The sequence below is a fragment of the Coenobita brevimanus genome, chromosome 22 (assembly GCF_032717465.1).
Source record: "Coenobita brevimanus isolate Jiangsu-jjx chromosome 22, ASM3271746v2, whole genome shotgun sequence".
NCBI classification, from domain to species: Eukaryota; Metazoa; Arthropoda; class Malacostraca; order Decapoda; family Coenobitidae; genus Coenobita; species Coenobita brevimanus.
Genome location: NC_136975.1, coordinates 5,461,195 through 5,483,771, shown reverse-complemented (window position 1 = coordinate 5,483,771; position 22,577 = coordinate 5,461,195).

Sequence of the window (22,577 nt, the reverse complement as noted above, 5' to 3'; positions counted from 1 at the left end):
TTTTTTTTTACCCTACTATCCTGCGTATGTACTCGTAAACCAATTCTTAGCTCTAAAGAACAAACTATGTACTGAAAGGAATATAAATCCATGAACTGAATAAAGGAGACAAATTGTAAAGCTACTTCTGTCCTTGTCCCTATCATCATCCAGGCTAAGTAAAATAATCCATGGGTAACAGTAGACAATGTTGTGAAAGGATTATAAAGCTCAAATTGTAAAGCCTCTTCTGTGGTGCCTATCATCATGGGAGTGAAGGAAGGCGACCATAAGGTACACAATAAAGCCATGGCAGAATCTCATCAGTCCCTAACCAGGATGGACGACCCGCCATCAAACGATAAAAAATGGCTCTCTCTCCTCGGCCTTATTATGAGGTCAAATTGGGTCTTCCCTCTGCCTCCTGTAGCCCGCTTATACCCCTTCACCGCGAGGACGTCATCTTCATTCTATTCTCGCTGCCGCCTGACTTTTCTCTCCTACGATGGGTATAGTAAGAATAACTAGAATAAAAAGGAACGTCATTAGATTGACGGGGTTCAAAAATGGCTTTGTCGTCGGCTTTATTTTGAGGTCATATTAGGTCTTTCCTTCGCCCCTATAGGTGGCTGGAATAAAGTTGTCCCGATCACAATAGTGTTTTCATTCATCGGCAAAAATAAACTGTTTGTTAGAATCTAAAGTAACGTTGTTTTAAATCCATCTCCCATCTTTTATGAATCACTTGTTTTTCTTATGAACACTCGATTAATTGCACAATTTTTTTTCAATAATTTTGGTTGGATGATTTTTTTTTTTTTTTTTTTTAAGATAAGTTCGCTGCAATTTCAAGACTGTAGTTACGCTGGTTTGTCATGATTCTAAAGTTACTTTTTTTTTTCCAGAATGAATATAGTTTTTAGTTACTTTAAGTACAGAGTTGCGTTTTTTGAAATCGGGCTAGTTTTCCAAGAACATACTCATAAAGCGAGTTTTTTTGCGCAAACTTACGTTTAAAGGAAGGTTATTTTTTTTAATACAAAGTTACGCTGGTTTTCATGAATAAAGAATTACGCAAGTTTATTCACTAATCACTAGTACTACACTTATTATTGTTAGTCACACAAGCTGCTATTGTTTTTATAGAAAGTTACCTTGGTTTTTCAAGAATATCGTAAGAGTTATGTAAATCTGTCACGAACTGTTGGTGTTACCCTGATTACCGTCAATCAATTAAGTTACTCCTGTATTCCATGCATCATCACAGGTATTCAGGTGTACATGAATCACTGAAGTTATGCCGGTAGTCATGAGTCAGTGACGTTGCGCTGGTTTTTCGTCAGTCACCAAAGTTACCCTCGATTTTTATTCGTCTCTAAAGTTATGCTGTCTTTTCCATCACTCATTATAGGTACCTGGATCTTCATGAAGTGCTAAAATTCGTTAAGGCTAAGCTGGCTTTTCATGAATCACTAGGTATATATTTTATTTTTATATGACGAACTTACGCTATATTTTTTCATGAACTGCTGAAGAGACTTGGTTTTCATGAATTGCTAAAGTTGAGCATATTTTGTATCACTAGAGTCATGGTGGTTTCCGTGAATCACATAACCTGACCTGATTATCATGAATAAAAAGTTAAGCAGATTTTCCACGAATCATTAAAGTTATTGTGTGGGTCTGACTCACTAACCTGGTGTTGATTTTCAGGAAATCACTAGAGTTACGCTTGATGTCATGAATGGCTTGTCTTCATAACTCGCCTGTGTTCGCATTTTTTTTTAGTTTGATGACCAGCTAAAGTTACGTTAGTTTTCAAGCTAGAGCTACGCCGGTTGTCATGATAAGGTTAGGCTGGTTTTAATTCTAGAGTTACACTAGTTTTCATGCTGAAGTTACCCTGGTTTTCATGCAAAATTTACACTGGTTTTCAAGCTAGACCAACCTTGGTTTTTATGCTAAGCTATACAGATTTTTATGCTAAAGTTATACTGGTTTTTACGCTGCAGTTACGCTGGTTTTCTCTTGAGTTACGCTAGTTTTCACGATAAAATTACGTTGGTTTTCACTATAGTTACACTGATTCACACGCTAAAGTTACACTGGTTCACACGCTAACGTTACGCTGGTGTTTACGTTGAAGACACGCTGGCTTTCATTATTGTTACACTAGTTATCACGCTAGAGTTACGCTGATGTCAAGCTATTGTTACGGCGATTTCACGTTAAAGTTACGTTGGTTTTCACGTTAAAGTTACGCTAGTTTTCACGTTAAAGTTCTGGTGGGTGCAAGGGCTGGGGAGGGGGGCAATGTGGGGGCCGTTTCACACCCACTAAAGACTGGGTTGCCTTCCTCCCCAACGACGCGTGTTCGACATGTTGACTGCGGTTTATGGTATCGCGGTGCTGGCTTACGGGGCTCAGACACGGGATAATGCAGCTTTGCTAGACGTGGAGAGGGAAGGAGTGGGAGGTGAGAGGGAAGGAGTGGGAGGTGAGAGGGAAGGAGTGGGAGGTGGGTGGGAAGGGGGGTGAGTGGACAAGGATGGGAAGGAAGGGTGAGGGGAGGCAGGGATGGGAAGGAGTGGGAGGTGAGCGGGCAGAGATGGGAAGGAGTGGAAATTGATTGGGCAGGGATGGAAAGGAGTGGGAGGTAAGTGGGCAGGGATGGAAAGGAGTGGGCAGGGATGGAAAGGAGTGGGAGGTAAGTGGGCAGGGATGGAAAGGAGTGGGAGGTAAGTGGGCAGGGATGGGAAGGAGTGGGAGGTAAGTGGGCAGGGATGGGAAGGAGTGGGAGGTAAGTGGGCAGGGATGGAAAGGAGTGGGAGGTGAATGGGCAGGGATGGGAAGGGTGGTGATTGGACAGGGATGGGAAAGAGGGGTGGGGGGGGCGGGATGAGAGTGGGATTGGTGGACAGGGATGGGAAGGATGGTGTGGGTGGGCAGGGTTGAGAAGGAGCAGTGAGTGGGCTGGGATGGGAAGAGGAAGTAAATGGGCAGGGATGGGAAGGAGGGTGAGTGAGGAGGGATGGAAATGGGATTCAGTGCGTAAGGATGGAGGATGGGTGGGCAGGGATGGAGGATGAGTGATCAGGGATGGGGGATGAGTGGACAGTTGTGGGGGATGAGTGGGCAGGGAAGGGGGGGGTGAATGAGTAGGGATGGGAAGGAAGGGCAGGATGCTAGGGGTGTAGAGAAAAACGGGAGAGGAAAAGGGTGGAAACGAAGGTATAGGGAGGTGGAGAATACGGGAGGGAGGCGGGGAGGGACAGAATGAGAAAGCTAAAGGAGGCGTAGGGGGAAAATGAGGGAGGGGATAGGGATAAGGGAGGGCGGGGGTAGGGAGAAAGGAGGGAGGGCGGGGGTAGGGAGAAAGGAGGGAGGACGGGGCAGGGAGGTAAGGGGGGAGGGGCAGGGAGGTAAGGGGGGAGGGGCAGGGAGGTAAGTGGGGAGGGGCAGGGAGGTAAGTGGGGAGGGGCAGAGAGGTAAGGGAGCTAGGACGGGGCAGGGAGTTAGGAAAGTGGAGCGGGTGTAAGGGAAAGCGAGAGAGAGCTGGGGCAGACAGAAAGGAAGGGGGGGGGGAGTAGGGAGACAGAGCAGGGGCAGGGAGATGGGGAGGTGGGCGAGGGAGGAAGAAAGGTAGGGTAAGTGGGGCAGGGAAGAAGGGAGGAGGGTACAGAGGGCACAGGTTTGGAGGAATGATGTAAACTTTGAGAATGACGGAGACGTGGACAGACTAAGGGACGAGGGTGGATCATCATGTCCAGGGGATGAAAGTTTAAGGATAGTAAGGCCAGGAGTGTGTAGGAAGCTGGCTAAGTTAGGGTGAACAAATAGTGGTCGAGAACAGGAATTATCTTCGTAGGGCGTATACCTACTCCTCCCCCCGAAAAAAAACGAAAACAACGACAACAACCACCACCACCACCACCATCACAATCACCACCACAACCACCACCACACCACCAGAGCAACAACAACAATAATAATAATAATAACTAATTATAATAATAATAATAATAACCACCACCGCCATCACAACCACCACCAAACCACCAGAACAACAACAACAATCATCATCATCATCATCATCATCATCATCAATCATCATCATCATCATCAAAAAAAATCCCATTCTATGCCGCAGGAACAAGATGACGGCTAAAATAGATATACTTATTTCTACTTGCCTGGACACAGCACTTTCATGACTGCAGGTTGTAAGCAGTGGGAAAAACAGAATCTGGAAGAATATCCCCAAGTTGATCGCTTTCTGTAATTGAGGAACAGAATACCTATTGACCTTTGCACTGGACAGTAAATAAATGAACAAACACACAACAACAATGAGGGAGAAGTAAGACATGTAGCAAATAAAAATCAGAAACTTAAGCATGGAGAGAGAGAGAGAGAGAGAGAAAAAATGCCACTTATATCGCACTAACCAGTTCTTGTTCTTGATGGTGGTGTGAGGAGGGGTATAAACTTGGTGAGCATGGGGGAAGTCGTAAAAGGAGCGATGATGAGTCAACAGCGTGTGAAGGCATAACGCAGGGGAGGGTGGGAAGTGGTTGAAGGTGCCTGACGATATAGGTGGGCTCGGAGCGACCTGTGGGTGAGAATGAAACATGGTATCACACGACTCAGGTAAATCAAGGTAACAGGCGAGAGAATAATTAGGGTGCAAAGTCTCCCCTAAACTTATTAAAATCGCTTGGAGGTAGGAAACAAAGAGAGAGAGAGAGAGAATGTGGGAATGAAAGGAGAATGTGTAGTGAATGAAAGTATATCCATCCATCCATCACCCAATCCAATGAGAGTATAACATGAAAGTATAACATAAGTGTATAACATGGAAGTATGTGTGTGGGTGAGGATAAAAGTATATAACGAGTTTCTATTCAAAGCTGAAAAGACGAATATATATAAGACCTTTTTAGCCTGGCGTGAAAAATTAAGCCACGTTCGGGAGCATCACCTAAAGTTAAGGGGTTCTTTAAAGTCCCAGCCTATGAGTTTTGCAACTAAAAGACAGTAGGGGAAGAGCAGTACGCTAAATCACTACCCTGCAAAATCCCGCATGCAGCAAGTTCCGGCAGTAAAGGGTTATTACAATGGGTGAGAGGGAAAAGAAAATGGAAGCAGAGGGGAGAACTAGTAAGGATGGTGAGTAAGGATTATAGATGGACATGAAGGCAGAGTAAGAGTGAGTGGCGACAGCAGTGTTGAGGACTTAAAAGAATGAAGTAGAATCAGGGGGAAATGAACAAGATGGTAAGAACTACGGCCAAACATAAGCAAAGACGAGCGAGTGTTAGGGTATGAAGCAAAAGGAGTGAAAAAAGTAGAGAAAAGTAATAATGAGTTAGTGAGCATTTATTTTGACTGTGTGAGAGAAGTATTTTCGTTGCCAGTGCACTATTTCCTTACACCTCCTCCTCAGCGATTTATTGTCTGCTATACCTTAACAACTTCCTGTAGTATTGCAAACAATGCCAATATTAAAATGTAAAAGAATATTAACATGTAAACTAACGCAAACTAAACTAATATTAAAAAAACATAATAACGTAAGAGAATATTATAATGTAAACTCATGCAAACTTCGCCTATACTAAAAAGATACAAGGAACATAAATGGGAATGTTAGTGTATTACGCACAATAAATCGCCAACGAAAATGCGCTAAGGAATCTTTCATATGAATAACAATATGACTCAACGTGATGCATGGGCGAGGAGTATCCCTTTCACTGTACTCTTTTTACACCAACTTGGCCTTAACCTGCCATCTCCTCATCTTGAATCCCGAGCTGAAAGAAGAGGTTAAGACCAGAATAAGGTGCTAGTCTAGAAAAAGTGCTATGGAAAGAACGTAGAGCCTGAGTACTGCATTATTCTGCCAGTGAGCTAAGGGGAATGAGCTGCAAAAAAATACGAAAAACTGGAACAGGTTAAGGCAAAAAGAGTGTGATGAATCTCAGAGAGGTATGTCACTGGGTCCACTTACAGGGAGTTCTCATGCACAATTAATCTCATCTGCCACAACACTTTACAACCTATACTTGACAACCTGCACTTTACAAATGCACTTTACAATCCATGCTGACAGTAAGAATCAGAGGATACTGACTGCATTCTGTTTGAGCCTGCCAGTGTATTGATTCCTATGACAAAGGAATAGGCGGGGATATAAGTTTTCCTAATATTTCACAGTCCCAACTTTCCTCTGATACCTAATATTCGCAAGCTGAAAGAGGCCTGGAATGTTTCTCTGCCCAAACATATTATTCACTCTGCTACGATACATCAGAGAGGAAAGTGATAGATTTTTCAAGTGTGAAGTAAACGTAGTGCAAAAGTAGTGGAACTTTTGTCCTTGACTGTATCACAGTTATATAATTCTATTGATGCCTCATAAATCTTTCCACACTATTGCAACAGGATTTGAAAATGCTTTCTTACTCTATGTGGCCACACTCCAGTACATTATAAGCCACTATACATTGCTTGTAGATGGCATACAAACGCCCTCAGTAGATTTCTAAATCAATTTGAGCATATGCAACTGTCCTGTAAAAGAAATACGTTTCAAGTATTACAGTTTCTGTGAAGGCTCGATACGAAGTACGTGTAACCTGATTTAATGTAACAGAAATGAAAGTTGTAGCAGGTTAATAATATCTGCTTGGTTCAGCTCCACCAGCCCCACACTTACACGGCAAATTTAACGTCTACTGTTACTTTCAAAATTTAACTAAAACTTTCATGCAGGCCGTGGCGATGGAAAGTGTTACAGGAAAAAATGAACGTTAAGAACATAGGAAAAGAGTGAGAGGGAAGGATACGCGTTGATATTAGGGAAGAAATGACAAATATGGAGAGCAGGGTACAGTGTCGACAGGGGATCATTGGCGTACTTCAGCTCATGACAGTACCGCATAAAGGTTCATTTCCAAGAGATACTGTGCCGTATTCTTGCTCACCTACCTTTCTGCCTACGATGATGCCTGTTCCAATTTAGTTAGATTACCACCAGATGATTTTATTCAGATTTGAAGGAATGTTCTCGGTGTAAAAGTGTTTCAACAGCCAATAACAATCTTCCACTTTAGTGAGTCTCTATGTTAAATAAAATTGGAAAAATAAATTCAAAAAAATCTTGTGGGGTAAAGAAATTTCACTCTTCTTTATCATCTCTTTATATTACTAATGAAAGCCACATCGATAATAAAGAAGGACGTGAATAACAAAGCCAACATGGAAGTTTAATATGCAAAATACGAGTAAGTCGCTAAGGAACAGGTGTTACGACTTCCCCCATGACAACGAGAAAACTGTCCTACGTACGTCTGGGTGAGAATCTGCAGTTTTCTGAGTGGTGACTGTTTCATATATAATGCTTTAGATTTAACCGAGACATTTTAAGCTTGGTCTGACTGTGAGAAATGTTTTTAAATTACATTGTTGCCATATTTATCAACAACAACATGCGAATTTTATGTCCAGCAAATATCGGATGAAAATATTATGAAAGAAAATCTCGACCTGCAGTTACAATAATACTTTGACGGCATTAAAAAGAGGCTTAAGAGAATTACAATGGAGTGGAATTAAGTGGCAGTAACAAGAATCCCAAGCCAATTTACTGGACTCAAAACAACGAGGTCTGGGATTAGGCTGAAGGGTGAATGGACTACATGGCAGGCGAAACACTGCGTGGGGGGAGGAAAGGTGGGCGTGAGGGAGGGAAGATCCAGGGAAGATTAGTATTCTATCCACTTAACTCCCGTCCATATTATTAAGTTACTAGCGAGTCACAGGAGTATTTTTTTCCCCTGATACCATTAACCTTCTCATGGTCGGGGCTACTCTGGTATGTTCAGCTCACGCCAAATGATATTCAGCTGCTGGCGAGCTATAGTAACCTGCGAGTGTTTTTACCGATACCAATACACAACTATAATATTCCATTCCAGTTAAAGCCATGCGATTTTGTTCAAACGAGAGTGGACGACAGGAGCTTATGAGTGTTAATACTGCCACTGTTTACCTTATTATGGTCGTGACTTTTCGTATTTCATTCCAGCTAACGCCAGGAGAATTTCTTTGGCTGAAAGTGTTATACAATCCAGTAAGTATTAATACTCATACCATTACCTCTCGTGGTTGCGTCTGTATTTTACATTATCTAACGTCAGACGATTTTATTCGACTGTGAGGGAGTCACTGGAATGTGTGTTCCTGTGCTTGTTGTTGAGTAAGCTCGGTCTGTCTGGCCAAGCAGACCCATCAACTTTATGTAAACAACCGTCCCTGCAGGCTCGTCTTGCGCAATGAATCTATGCCTCCCCACGGCAGACAGCGCCTCGCCACAGCGAGGCGTGGGGAAGTGTGGAAGTTTGGTTACAGGATGGACGCCGCATTTGCGTCTCTCCACCCAGTTAACAGAGGTACCATGGTAGGCTCCACATCACCCTGCTATATGATTATATGATTACCAACTAGCATCGTAAATGGTTTCCTGGTTTACGAGAAACCATAAGGTTAGTGTAGAGCCACTTGGAAGGCGCAATAAACAGTGACAGGAGGGTGGGTGACACAGGGGACAGAAGGACATACACAGAAAAACAATGATAAAGGTGAAGGAAGAACCAGGCAGTAATAGAAACTCACTGGAAGGATGGGGGACATGGGAAGGCAGGGGTGCACACGCAGAAAACGATAACTGAGGAGGAGGAATCAGGCAGCGTTACATCAATCCGTATTCCCGCTAATGAATAGTCAATGCACACACCACCTCAGATGTCGACGATACACGAAAACTTGTGTCCACCTGGCATCTGCATTTTTTTTTTCTCTCTGGCCAGTGGTGCCGGTCTGTGAGGCAGGGACATAAAGAGAACAACGCCGTCATTAAGCCAGGCTGTAAAAAGGGAGCGGCGGGCATATGAGGGAAGGTAATTGGTGCCAGTGCAGGAGCGGTGTGGTGGTGCCTTCAGGTGGGTGTGTGGGGGTGGGGGGCAGAGAGAGATGGGAGGGAGGGAGGGGGAAAGGGAGAGGGAAGGGGAAAGGGAGGAGAGAAGGGGGAAGGGGAGAGGGAAGGGGAATGAGACAGGGAGAGTGAATGGGAGAGAAAGAAAGAGAGAATGGGAGGGGGGTGGAAAGGAATAATGAAGGCTGAGAGAGAGAGAGAGAGAGAGGAAAGGGAAGGAATCTGAAGAGGGGGAAGCAGGGAAGAGGGAGAAGCGAGCATGTGAAGGAAGGTAATTGGGTTCTGTGCAGGGGCGGTATGCGGGTGCCCTTAGGCGGGTGTGAGGGGAAGAGAGAGGGGGGTAGAGCGAAATGTGAAAAGGGATAAGAAATGGGCAAAGGGAGTAAGGGTAAGAGGAAAAAATATAGACTGGAGGAAAGAACAGAGATGGGAGGAAAATATGTGAAAAGGATTTGACAAAGAGAAGGGGAAATGAAATGAGAATATGGTTGGAAGGAAGAGGATGGGAGGAGGGATGAAGATATGTGTAGAGGAGGATGAAAGAGAGAAGGGTATGAAAGGAGTAGGGATAAATAGGAAATAATGAGAGGAAGATGAAAGAGAAGAAGGGATGAAATTTGAAATGGTACGAGGAGGTAAAGAAGCTGTAAGGGGGAAGATGGATGAAAAGAACGATGAAACGGACATGCAGAAGAAAAGAAGACCGGAGAAGACATCAGGGAAAAATTAATGGAAGAAATAGTAGGGAACAGAGGTGAGAAAACTGTCAGCAGGCAGCGTGTGTAAAATGAAAAAAACAGTGATGGGCGGAATGAAGGTGAGGGAAAAAGAAAGACAAACACTGAGGCAGGGAAGAAGAGAGGATAAAAGGGAAGAATAGTGATGGGAGGGATAAGTGATGCGAAGTAGAATAAATACAAATAGAAAAGAGGGATGGGAAGATGTCGGAAGGGAAAGGGATGGAGGATGGAGAATAAAGGAATTAAGTGTGAGAGGGAGACGGGCAAAAGAAAAGTTAAGAGGAAAACAAGATAGGAGAGGTGAAAAGAAGAAATGAGAAATGAAAGACGGAGGGTCGAAGGGAGGATGTAAAAAAGAAATGGAGCACAAACGAAAGGAGAAAAGGTGAGAAGAGAAGTAGCAGAAGATAAGATGATGAAGGAGATGCGACATAAGGAAAGGGAAGCCAAAAAATGAAAGAAGAGATGTGAAGCTTAAGGCGAGAATGGAAGAGGAAAGCAAAAGTAGTGACTGAAAGGAAATGGTAACGAAGATCTGACAAATATGAGGCTACTAAAGAAGGAAATAACATTTTAGCGACAAACAGCTGCAAAATAAAGTGTCACTGGTAGCAGGAAAACAGAAATGAGGGATCAAGGGTCGAAATAAAAGGATTTTCCTTAGAACTGTAATGAATGAGAAATGTAACTGCCTTGTTCTCAAATCCTGAATCGTCAAAGGGAGGGAAGCTCTCTCTATTTCACATGACCATTTGAAAAATTCCAGTGATCATTAGATGTGCTTAGCTCGCATCCTTTATTACAAAGCGCCATCAACAACAATACACAGAGGCCAGACACGTTCCATCTTCAGCACTTGCTTCAGAAATTATCGTCGCCAAAATCTGTAGGCTTCTCTTCCTCTTCCCGATTGAAAGTTTAAACATATAAAAATGAAAAAATGAAAAAGAAAAGAGGAAGACAAAGGGGGTAACGAAAGTAAGCTAGAGGAGAGTTAACCCACCTATCGCGACATACGAACTTTGTATTTCATTCTTGCATCAGAGAAAGAGCAGAGAAATCTGTCAAGTGAAGGGGCTGAGAACTGTTGTACACTGGCCAACTGCACCCCCACTGAGATATTATGTTCCCTTGTGGTGTGATACATTACGACACACGGACGGAAGGTAGATCCATACAGTAGTATTTTATTCTGCCATCGAGTTACGTGATATAAACTGAAATAGAAAAATAAAGAGAGCCAAGATGAGGCAAAGCACTATAAATGGAGGAATTATGCATGGTGAAAAACAGGGCAATAGTTATACCCATAGTTTTAATACAGCCGTCGACAGAATGTTTTGACCGAGAAGTGTTTCCAGAGGCCTACCATGTGAGAATTTGTGTACACTATTTTTACTTAACTGAAGCTGTACATCTGAGGCTAGAGCACTGTGTGTGTGTGTGTGTGTGTGTGTGTGTGTGTGTGTGTGTGTGAGAGAGAGAGAGAGAGAGAGAGAGAGAGAGAGAGAGAGAGAGAGAGAGAGAGAGAGAGAGAGAGAGAGAGAGAGAGAGCTGTCTCGTAAAATGTCTACATGATCCAGTTATAAGCTATCTGCAACGAGGTCCAGCTGATATTTTCTTGCTTATCCTGGTCACTTCATTTTTTGCCTACAGGAAATCGCTGACTTGAGCCATTCCCTATAACGCACTTCATATCAGTTTACCTTGTTTATACACGTAATTCATCTTCCTGCATGCCCAAACTTCACTGATTAAATCTTTTCAGGATAAAAATTTCCTGTTGTTTGTGTGTGGCAAGCAAGTGTTCATGGGACCAAAGTCAAGTAAGAGTGAGATCAAGCTTGGGAAATGTCGAGGTAAAAAGAAAATTGGTGGAAAGCCTGAACTCGAGCGGTGAGATAAGAGAAACCTCCAAGGAACTAAGAAAAGGTGTGAGAAAAGAGTGGAGCAAGACCAAACTCGAGGTAACAAATAACAAGAAATATCACGACTGAAAACAAGTGCAGCTTCCAGGAAAGTACCACGCACAAACACCTCCACAAACATTATAAAACGTCGCACTTCCTCAGCCCCGGAAATGGTCCAAACAATGGTGTGAACGCAATGCTGGTTAAAGAATATATCCACAGCATAGGTGCAAACATTATTTGGTTGCATTCCCTGAGGTAAGAGTAGCATATATATTAGTATTTTTTAACCAATTCATACGGATATCTAAACTGTCTAAATGTCCTGGAGACTTCAGTACCGAGTTAAATATATAATATATTGAAATCTGTGACCCGTAAATCCCCCCACCCCTTAAAAAAAATCTAGTATAAGTATTTTGGACGGTGACTACGTATATCTGGAAAAAAAAAATTAGAAAAGTACAGTATTGTTCTTGCACACTGGGATGCATGTTATAGTGGTGTAATCTTTTTAAAATACTCGTACTTCTGCCTGAAAATTCTCTCCCCGACTCAGTAAAATCGTCTGAAGTTGCCCACAAGGAAATAGAAAACACGTCTTCGGGCTGATGGGGCAAAGAAAAATTGTGTCAAAGCCTGCCAGCCAGAGGGGTCTCCTGTGATGTAAATAATATAGTTACTTTAGCTGGAACTTAAAAGACGTCCCCTGTCTGGACAAGTTAACACGTCTCTCGCACTGCATTTTAACTAAGACTATATGAAAGAAAACTGTGGATATCAAAGCCATCAGTTCAACCATAACCCTCCACGTCCCTCCTGAACCTACAGACACATGAGCTGTAAACATCATCAGAGGAAATACATTACATAGGCCAGACGCTGATAACAGGAAGGGAGAGGGCAGATGACTACGGGAGAAGTGGATTGGGGAGGTGATGGAGGCTGGGATTGTATTTGACGTTGACTGGGTTTGGTGAGCAACGTAATGGACAGGTTAGGAACAGATTGGCGGGTAAAGTGCGTATGATATGGTTGTGATGAGTTAGTGGAGGTGGGGGATGTGTGCTCTATTGACTATTGTTACAGGCTCTAGGATTCTTGACAGGTCGAAAAGATGAATCGGGGAAAATGTATAATGAACGATCATATTTTCTTGTCCTATTCTTTTTCCAGCTACTTCAAGACAATTTTCTTTAACTCAGAATAAACCTCTAGCAGTGAAGGGGTTAATGAAGGCCATACCTAACTCCTCGAATTCGAAGATCTCTCCTGAGCTGAACATAATAAAGTACTGATAGAAATAATAAAGTACAATTATGAGACCTCAGACTAAAATTAAGAGAGTCCGCGAGAGGCTGGAGAAGTAATAGAGAGTTATGACATTGTGCACTGAGGTGAAAGCACAATACATCCAAGGTACACGCATCAAGCAGAATCTCGCAACTTTTTGTCTTCGATAATATGACTAACAATTTAGCTTCGTTCATATTTCATCAAAGAAACACTAATGACCTGAGGAAGATGCATTTTCACCTGAGGAAGCAAGTGAAAGTTCAGATTTTTCCTACATTGATGGAACGATTAATTCAAGGAGTTTCAGTTAAATTCCTTGGATGCTAAAGGTTTCTCTGAGCTAAGTAAAATCTAACGTTAGCCGCTGCAAAATCTCCGGCTGTTGCTCATGTGTCCGATGAGTTAAGAAGACGACTATTAAACATCTATAATAATTTCTTAGCATAATAAATATTTTTAGTGTAGTCACTGAAATTACAAAAATGAACAGGAGTAGACTCACCAAAACAGCTTTTACGACACGTTTAAGGCGTATGATTTTTGTAAGGTATATAAGGTCATGGAGGAGGGTATGTTCTGCCTCCATCAAGCCTAAATAAATGGCCCCGAGAACCGTCCACCAAAACATTTTCAAAGCACGGAAAGTATCTGACGTCCGGCCCGCTTCAGAATTACGAGAACTGCCCCCAAACGATTACAACTCGCCTGCACCCTGCTCTAAAATGGTCCCCCCTTTTGAGTTTTCATTGCAGGGTAGCTGAGAAAATAAAGCTTTTAATATTATGGGGAGCGCTGGACCTTGCACCCACTCCTGACGTTTCTCATTTCCGCTTCGGGAGTTGAGGAAGGGGAGAGAGAGTGCTGGGGAGAAGAGGGAGGGAAAAATGGAGGTATGCGAGGGGAAGGGGAGGGGAATGGAGGTAAGGGAAGCGATGAGAGGTAGGAGATGGGAAGGGAGATACGGTAGGTGAAAAGGGAGGGGAAAAAGATGAAGAAGGGGAAGGCAGTAAGGGAAGGGGAAGGAAGTAACGCAGGGAATGGAGAAAATAGGATGCGATGGAGAAAAGAGGAGGGGAAAATAGGTATGAGAGGGACAGGAGACACCACTGAAGGAAAGGGGAAGGTAGGTCTGCAGGGAAGGAGAGACGGTGAAAGGGTGGGGGAGGATTTGGGGAGAATGTGTTTGAGGGGAACGGAAACGGGAGAATGAGAGGGACAAAACTACAGGGAAGAAGAGAGGAGAAAGGGGGGTTATTAATACAGCGGCGAGGAGAAGAAAGGGGGAAAAAGAGAAAAAGGGGAAAAAGAGAGAAAGGAGAGAAGAGGAAAGAGAAGTACTAGAGAAATGGGAGAGGAAAGGAAAGAGTGGGGAGGGAAAGTAACGTAAAGGAGCGGGAAAAAAAAAAAAACTGTCTACAAGGAAGGAAAGAGGATGTGAGGAGATGACAGGGAAAACCAGGAGACATGGAGAGAGGAGGAAGGGAAAGGTAGTGGAGGAGGGATAAAAGGAAAGGAGTGAAAGACGGAAAGAGAACCGCAGGAGGAAGAAGAGGAAGAGGAGGAGATAAAACAACGAAAGAGAAGGAGAAAGAGTCGCGGAAAATGAGGGGAATGTGTTTGAAGGTGTGGAGTGAAAGGGAATGTGAGTATTAGAGAGAGAGAGAGAGAGAGAGAGAGAGAGAGAGAGAGAAACCAATGAATTACCAGATGCAAGCAGTAGTCTAAACCCTAAAGCATATCCTCCACAATGACGCTTTTTATATCATATCTAGCCACCACAGCACAATGAAAAAAAAAAGCCTCCAGTCTTCAGCAACTCCTTTATTATCATGTATTTCTAATCTTACCTTTACTTCCGCCTGACGATTTTCATTTATTTATTTGTTTAGGGGAATCTCTTGTAGGGAATTAGTTGAGGGAATAATAAAATGGATAACGAAAGAAAATATTGAGAAAAAAGTAAGGAAGTTGCTGGTGGTGCAATGGATAGCACAAACTAGCAACTGGAACATCCGGCATCTGATTCTCGTGCCGATCAGACGGGTGGACGCAATTTGTTCGCCTCTTGCCCTTACCCAGCAAATCTTGTTCTAGGGGAAGATTGTGACCTAGTATAAACTGCCTGCCTTCTATGATAAGCCTCTTGAAGTCGACAGGCAGAAATTCAAGCCTCTTTCTTTTTCATACTAATCCTTTCAGTGTCATTCAGGTGCGCCTTCATGTGCTGGCACTGATATAACCGGACGGCTCAACTGCCTGGTTATACAAACATTCAACTGGTCCCCTGTCTCTCGAAAGGAGGAGGGTGAAGTGCAGGAGAAGGGGAACAAACCTGCAGTTTCCAAAGTTCACATTTCAGATGAGTTTGAGGAAATAGCAGCAGTAACAGAGACCACCAACAACAAAACTCACCATCATACACAATAACACACCATCATCATCATCATCATCACCACCACCACCACCACCACCACCAACAACAACAACAACAACAACAACAACAACAACAAACAATAGTACACAAAACACCAAAATCAACATAAACACCACCACCAATCGCAGCAGCAACAAATCCATCAATGATTCTGTGTTGTTCTGGGACATCTCGTATACCGATTAGACAGAGCCAGTACCCACCCCTTCACTACGAGAGGTCTTGCGTGATGATTAAAACCGCCAGGGTGTACAAAGAATAAAATGAAACAAATATACACGTCATCGGATTGGAGGGGTTGAGGTGAGAGAGGCCTTCACGTGGTGGCACCGATAAGACCCGGTGGTGGGGCTGCCTGGTTGTACAATCGTTCCTCAGTCCCCTCCCTCTCCCCCGAAAGGAGGATGGTGGAATGCGGGAAAAGGGCAACTTTGGTCTACAGTCCATTTCATGCAGATGAGCCTTGGTTTACTACTACTGCTACTACTATTACTACTACTAAAGTGAGAGATACTACTACTACTACTACTACTAAAGTGAGAGATAAATTAGAAAATAAATGAGGTAGGTTGTGATTAAAGGAGACAAAATAAATACTTAAAAACACATAGAACTTAGGGAAATTCCGATCTAACAATCAAGTAAGTAGAAATGCAATACAGATTCTGGAAAGGAAAAACCACATTGGATGGAAAATAGGGCAGACAGAAGAAATAATTTTAAGTGAGAGGGTTAGAGGAGGTTAAAAAATGGGTAGGGGAGAGATGGAAATGGAGGGAGAGTGTGGAAGAGGAGGGGAGAGCGTGGAAGGGAAAGATTATATGATTAAAAAGGGGAGAGAGGAAGGGTGGAAAGAGTACTGTATGCAGACAGAGAAAGAGAGAGAGGAGTGAGTTAAAAGTATATGGTCGTGAAGGGGGAGAATAAAAGGGGTGAGAACGGAGAGGAAATAAAGAGGACGTGTGCAGGTTACAATCATTAAGAGAGAGAGAGAGAGAGAGAGAGAGAGAGAGAGAGAGAGAGAGAGAGAGAGAGAGAAAATTCGGCGAGAATGGTTGGTAAGGAAAAAGACAAATGACACCTTTGATAGTCGCACCCCTCCCCTTGCACTCCTCGCAGGGGAAAAAATATAACAATTTATTGGTTATGCGTTAAAAAGACATGGTTTGGCTCACAGGCGATCCCAGTAAGGCCCAGCGCTCTGACCTCCCTCTCTCTCATAATTACCACTATTCCGCCTCGACGCATGTACACGGGCAACTAATAATCTTGTGTATTTGTGTATATAGGTATGTATGTATGATTCAACACCCACTTCCACAGCTGCCTCCCTCTCCACAAGGCCTGAACCTCATCCTTCAAAAAGGTGACAGGGATTCAGTCACACAGAAATTGAGACAGTGAGTGAGAGGGACACAAACTGGAACTGACCACCCCTCTGGATGCCACAAAAATATAAGGGTATACATCCAAGAATAGAAAGGGAGCCAGTGCAGAAAGATAGACTATGCAGAAAGGGAGCCTGTGCACAAAGGGAGACTGTGCACAAAGGGAGACCGTGCACAAAGGGAGACCGTGCACAAAGGGAGACTGAGCAGAAATGGGAGGCGATAATGAATGGAGGAGAGAGAGTGCAAAGACATGATTCTGTAATGGAAGAGGTGGCGGTGGAAAAGTGTTTGTGAACGGATGTGAAAATAGTTTGTGTGTGTGTGTGTGTGTGTGTGTAATGGAAGATGGGGAGGGGGAGGGGGAAGGTGAATGGTAAAGAAGGGCAGTGAGAGAAGGGAGTCAAGATGATGATGTGCGAGTGTGTGCACTGGAAGGGGAGAGGTGTATGGCGAGGGAAGGTAGGGGGAGATGATGAAGATGAATATGGTGTGTGTGTGTGTGTGTGTGTGTGTGTGTGTGTGTGTGTGTGTGTGTGTGTGTGTGTGTGTGTGTGTGTGTGTGTGTGTGTGTGTGTGTGTGTGTGTGTGTGTGTGTGTGTGTGTGTGTGTGTGTGTGTGTGTGTGTGTGTGTGTGTGTGTGTGTGTGTGTGTGTGTGTGTGTGTGTGTGTGTGTAATGGAAGATGGGGAGGGGGAGGGGGAAGGTGAATGGTAAAGAAGGGCAGTGAGAGAAGGGAGTCAAGATGATGATGTGCGAGTGTGTGCACTGGAAGGGGAGAGGTGTATGGCGAGGGAAGGTAGGGGGAGATGATGAAGATGAATATGGTGTGTGTGTGTGTGTGTGTGTGTGTGTGTGTGTGTGTGTGTGTGTGTGTGTGTGTGTCTGTGTGTGTCTGTGTGTGTCTGTGTGTGTGTGTGTGTGTGTGTAAGGAAGGGTGTATCTTGAAAGGCGAGGCATGAGAGCAATAAGGAGGGGGCCAGTAAGTAATAACAGGTAAGGGAAGACGATACAGGAAGTGGAGGTGAAAGTCAGCAATCAACTTTACCCTCCTTGCTTTTATTTTCTTCCTTCCCCTCCTTTCTTCCTGCCTTTCTTCCTTTGTGATTCTTCCTTCTTCCTTCCTTTCTCATTTCCTTCCTTCCTTCCTTCCTTGCATCTGTCCTTCTTTCCTTCCGTCTTTCTTTCCTTCTTTCCTTCCGTCTTTCTTTCCTTCCTTCCTTCCTTCCTTCCTTCTCTTTCTTTCTCTACTTTCTTCCTCCCTCTTTCTACCCTCTTCTTGATTTTTTTCTCTCTCTTCTTTTTCCTCATTTCTTCCTGATTCTACTTTCCTTTCCCTCTTTTCCTCCTTCCTGCAATTCCTTAGTTTCTCTTTCTTTCTTTCTTTTTATTAGCCCACGTCTGTCTGTTTTTTCACATCCTTCCTGCTTCTTTCTCCTTCCTTTCTTTCTTCCTCTCCTTTCTGATTGTTTTCCTCCTTCCCCTGCATCCAGCTTTTCTCGTGCCTTCCCCTCTTTACTATTATCTCCTTCCTCTCTGTTTGTTTCTCCTTCCTTACCCCTTCATCCACGTCTTTTTCGTTACTTATATGCTCCTAGCTGCTTCCTTTACAATTCTTCCCTTCTGTTTACCTCTCTTTCCTTCCTTCCTTTGCCCTATTCTCTCCTATTTCTGCTTTCCTTCCTTTTCAGTTATACTTTTCTGTCATTACATACTTTCCATACCCTTTCTTCACGTACTTACTGTCATACTTTTTTCCCTCGCACTCCCTCCCTATTGTTTCCGTCTTTTCTTTCCTTCTTAAACATTACCACATTACCAGGCCTCTTACACATGCAGTCTCACTTCTTCCTTTTCGTCCCTTCTTATACATTACAACACTCATTTCTTTCCTATGCATTCACTCCTCCGTTCCTTTCTCTACGTCCCTCTCTTCTCTCCCCCCTCCATTCTAGCCACTCCTTTCATCAGTTCTTTCTTATACTTACACACCTGCTTCCACCTTACTTCCTTTCCTTTCTCTGCTTCCCTTTCTTCTTATATATATTACAATACTTCTCTCCAATGCATTTACGTCCTCCTTCCCTTCTTGCTTTCTCCCCTCTATTTCAGCCACTCGTTTCTTCATTTCCTTCTCATACACTTACACACCCGGTCCTAGCTCTCTCCCTTTCCTTTCTCCGCTTCCCTTCTCTCTCCCTCTCCCTTCCCTCCGTCACTAAGGCGTTAAACTACATTTGGGGTCACTGTTGATTGCTGTGGAATAACGTGGTGGTGTCATTTGTGGGTGGTGAGGGCTAAAAGCTTTGGATATTAGACTCCGCTCCACCAAGCTCCTTTCTGGCTTAGGGGTGAGCGGGACTAGCAGCTCTGAGGACGTTGATGTAGCACGCCTAGTGAGATAGGCTGTACAGTACATGTCCCTTTGCACGCCTTGTGAATCATCCTCATCCTCATCACTATTATCATCGTTATTAATATCACTCACTTTTGTTTATCTAATCGAGCTTACAGTGAAGTTGACTGCTCTTATAAATATATTTTAAAAGTCAATATATAACCCTTTCATGGTCTGGGCAACTCAAGTCTTCTTTTTCAGCTAATGCCGTACGATTCCATTATAATGCCAGTGGATTAAAGAAGCCTGAGAATATTGATAGCATCACCATTAACCTTTCTATGGTCGTAACAATTCTAAACCCTTTTTACTCTAACCTGGCCTAAAACTGACATCTCTCCACCTTGAATACTGGGCTGTAACAAGAGACTGGCAACCGAATATGATGCTAGTAAAAAAAAAAAAAAAGTGTTATGCAAATGATAGAGCCACAGTATTGTTTTAATCTGCCACTGAGGTTCAAGCTGCCAAAGCACAATAATTCGGGCCAAGTTAAGGCAAAAGGACTATAGTATTCCACGACACCCACCGCCCATCGATTCTGTGCACCTGAGAGGGGGTCACCGGTGAAATGATGTTATTATTATCTACCAAATATACACCAGTGAACTCTATCATCAGCAAGTTTTGAGCTGCAAGGAAGTTCAAAATACCGACATTAACCATTTCCGTAGTTTTAGTAGAAATCGCGTTATAAATAATGTCGGGTATTTGCTGAACTATGTTATGTTTCGATTTGCCTTAAACAATGACAATACTTTGCAATTTCTCAAACACTGTAAAAAGACACGCGGTCTTCGATATTGTATTTGCCTTATTTATAGCTAAGTCGAAGCATAATATTCAGCAAGTACAAAATAATATTAAGATATTTTCACACATTTTTGTTTTAAACGCAATTTGCACTAAAACGAAAAATACTGATATTGATATTTTAGAGTTCCTTGGGGTCAAAACTCCCTACTGGCCAGTTCTGAGGCTAATGCTCCCGAGATTTCTTAGCCCACGGACCAGCAGCCTAAATCTATATACAGACTTGGTGAACAACAACCACTCAAGATAAGAATGCTGGAGAGAGACGCCTTCATGTGGCGGCACTGATGTAACAAGGGGCCTCATATACTAGTTATACAAACGTCTATCAGTTACCTCCCTATCCCCCGAAATGAGGATGGTGGACTGAGGAGAGGAGGAACTTAAACCTTCAGTCTAGGCTGCAACTATAAAACCGCCACCGCCACCGCCGCCGCCAGACAAGATAAGGCGCAAGTTTTACAAGAGGAATAAAAACGAACAAGTTAACTTAAACAAGAGTAAATCCCTACCAACAACCACGACTCCCCCAGCATAAAATCTGGACGAGGTGATCAAGAGCAAAAGCAGTAGTTGAGGAGCGGGGGATAGTCCTGGACCGGGTTTTTATTGCAGACTCGGGGTCAGGTGTGACTGGGCAACAGGTGCGCTCCTCCTCAAGGGATCAGGGGCCGTATTCGTATACTGTATATTTCCTGAGTTTAAGTCGTGTATAAAGACAGCTTTTTTACTATTCCACCTTCGCTTATGCAGCTACCAAATACTTCACAATCAGACCTGAAAGCACTGAGAGAGAGCATACCGCCAACACAAATAAAATTCGTAATTTACAGCTGTTCTTTTCTACCAAACGAATATTTTTACGGACTCACACAGTCAGTTGATTCAACGGTCTTAGCCTGATCTGCTACACAGTTTCACAGAGCGCATATCACCGCCAACGCCAATAATATTTATAATATATTCCTGAATGCGGATCGAGATTCGCCTCAAAATCCAATTGCCTCTTACTTAACTCAGTGCTGACCTATCGACTGAGTTCATTGAAATCCGACTGCAACTTTTTGAGATATCTTGTACACACGGGTGCCTGCATAACCTCCATCCAATTTCGGTGGTGAAGGTAACTATACTTCCTTTTTTTTCTTTAACCGGGCGCAAAGCTGCCATCTCTCGTTGAATATTGGCATGTAACCCTAGAATCATGATGCTAGTTACGAAAAGTGCTGTGGAAAGGATGCTGGGCCAAAGCATTGTCTTATTCAACCACAGAGCTACGGGAAATAAGCTACGAAAGGAAATCGTTGTTAAAAATAAAATTGTTATGATCCTCATGAACACAACCTCTTTCCGCTGTGGTCGTGGAGTGGGAGGTGGGGTCATGTCCTACCCTATGTGGCAGTTCAGAGATTCGGATGGCCAGATAAAAATAAATAATTTAATAAATAAAAACTATATAATAAACTGACTGGACCAAAGAAACCATATACCGGTACATAAAGAAAGTTGCGTAAAACATACTTAGACCTGATGGAACCTACGGAACATGGAGATATACTCTGTTCACTTCAACACGGCCTAAAATTGTCACCTTTCTGTCCCGAATATGAGGTATAACAGGAAATTATCACTGAAAAAGCGCCATGAAAGGAATGCAGAGCCATCGTATCGTCTAATTCTGCCAATGACTTTCGGTAAAAAAGCTGCAAAAGAATAATAAAATCCTGGGCCATGTTTAAGTGAATTGACTAATACTATAGCTATGATAATACTCCCCTTCAACCCTTCCAGCTCAATAAACTATAATTTTACTCTCGATATCTCCAGACGATTTCTTGAACCCTAGAGTCTGCCTTTTAAACTGGAGGGGTTAGAGATGGTCTTCATTTAGTTCCCTTCTATTAGAGAGCAAATCTAAACCTCCCAAAATATCCAAAAAATGAAAGGGAAACTAAGAAAAAAAAAATACTGAAGGAGTTAAAGCCGACTCTACACCCTATGTGACCTCCGCTCTTTCCTGTGTTTTCCCTGCCACCCATTTCAGCCATACTCTCCTATGATATGTCTTTGTTTAAGTTATTCTGTTATTAATTAACATAAAAAAAAGTCTGCATCTACGCTATATCCAAACTCTCCATTTTCAGAAATTTATCTACGGGTGAATACAATTGTATCAAAATGAAATAAAATAAAATAAAAATAAACAATAGTCAACGAAAGAACAGTCTTCCTAAATACATCTGGAGAAAATTTACAACTGGCGAAATAAAACGAAAACTCCATCTCTACTAGAGCTTGTTTCAAATGGTTCGATTTTTCCTAACTGTATTTGTCGGAATTTGAGATGATAATTGTGTGTCTGAAAGTCGTCGGATTGATAGGATTAAACGGGTTAAAACAGAACGCTCTAACAATATGACAGAAATTGTTAGATGGTCATTGTATCTGTACAAGCCTATTATACATCTGTTCTCAGTCCCTATGTTAATGACTTGGTGTTCTCTCTCTCCTAAGCTGAATAAAGCCGTCTAATAATAATAATAATAATAATAATAATAATAATAATAATGACAATAACTATAATTAATCATCCTTAACGGAAGACCTAACATCATTCGAGGT